This window comes from Limulus polyphemus, unplaced genomic scaffold, assembly GCF_000517525.1.
Source record: "Limulus polyphemus unplaced genomic scaffold, Limulus_polyphemus-2.1.2 Scaffold2310, whole genome shotgun sequence".
In the NCBI taxonomy this organism is placed as follows: Eukaryota; Metazoa; Arthropoda; class Merostomata; order Xiphosura; family Limulidae; genus Limulus; species Limulus polyphemus.
The window spans coordinates 172805-174588 of NW_013667920.1; positions in this window are offsets into that span (position 1 = coordinate 172805).

Sequence of the window (1784 nt, forward strand, 5' to 3'; positions counted from 1 at the left end):
CGTTAAAGTTTCGTCGGAACGAAGTTACGGAAAAATCAATTAACAAACGGAGACGTAACAGTACTAATCGCAGTATTCATACCACTTTGAAAAAAATTACAAAAAGTGAGTATTTTCTTAAAAAAAGGATTTTCTAGGAAGTACTGCTCAGGAAAAAAAAATGTTCGGATTTTGCTCTTTAGTCATACGTAATTTATTGCATCAAAATGATTCAATGTACAGAGCTCAAAATCTTCAAACATTCTACTGATATAAACTGTAATGTTTTTATACTTTAAAAGTGCTACCGTTTATTGAAAGAAATATACTTTTTAAGAACTCCAGTTTCTCAGTACTATGTTTAAAGTTTACACCAATAAAGATATAATCAAACCCTCACGTAGAGTTCTAGAGAAAGTAGTGTTCTTGTTGTGAGGAGAGTACTTTTATTTAAATAGTTGTGTCACATACCACAGTTATTTAGGAGAGTACTTTTATTTAAATAGTTGTGTCACATACCACAGTTATTTTTCTAATTGTCTGACTCTTTAATACCCAAAGTGTTAGATTTTTTATCGATTCATTTTGTTGTACCATTAATAAAATGGCACAGGAGTTTCGGTTACATACATAGATACTGACATACACCCATTATAGTAAGATGTCGCACATCATTTTAGGTACAGTTGTTATCTGAAGTTAAGCTGTAAATAAATTTTTTTTAGATTAGATTTTTATACATTTTCTATTAAAAAATTGGAAGTGGCCATTAAATTATAAAAAAATAAATGTATGTTGGTGAATATGTACATATGCGATTCTTTTGTTGTCTTTACATATAATAATATATACAAATGTTTGTTTGTTTGGTTTTGAACTTCGCGCAAAGTTACACGAGGGCTATCTGTGGTAGCCGTCCCTAATTTAGCAGTGTAAGACTAGAGGGAAGGCAGCTAGTCATCACCACCCACCGCCAACTCTTGGGTTACTCTTTTAACAATTAAGAGTGGGATTAACCGACACATTATAACGCCCCCACGGCTGAAAGGGCGAGCGTGTTCGGTGGGACGGGGATTCGAACTCGCGAATATCAGATTGCGAGTCAAGCGCCCTAACCACCTGGCCATGCCGGGCCTTGGTGATTAAGGGAACATCGGGAAGTGAAAATAAGTTTTATTTTTATAAATTATTGCTACATCGTCACGCCCCCCCCCCATCCCCGGTGCTATGTTTAAAGGTTTATATCGCTAAAAATCAGTTTTCGATAGCTACGTCGGGCAGAGGACGAAGAGTCTTTTGTGTGGGTTTGTGTTTCACACTAAACAAAAATCTGTAACACCATTCGCCAACGCCTTCATGCCTACTCCTACCGAATAGCAGGATTGACTGTCACAATTTTAATGGCATCACGGATAAAAGCGCAAGCGAATTTAGTGGCATGTCACGACTCGAGATTTGGGCCTTTCGATCTGCAGCCCTGGCACGCTAACTACTAAGTTACGCTCGGCCTAAGCGTGATGGGAAATTAAACATTTGTTACTGTTCAACTGTCTGTGTATTATCATTTTAAGCAATTACGAAACAATCACATTTTCAGAAAGCGAGATCGATAATTGATATTCCAGAACATTAAAATAGGAATATTAATACATATATATATACGCTTCTCCCACTGTTTATTGTTTCTTTTATTTCTGTATCTACATTAAAAGATTGTTTGTCGAGAGAACGAGAGAAACTCAAATTAAGAACAAATATTTGAATTTTCGTGACTAGTTAAAATTTGAAAAAAAAAAAACCATAAA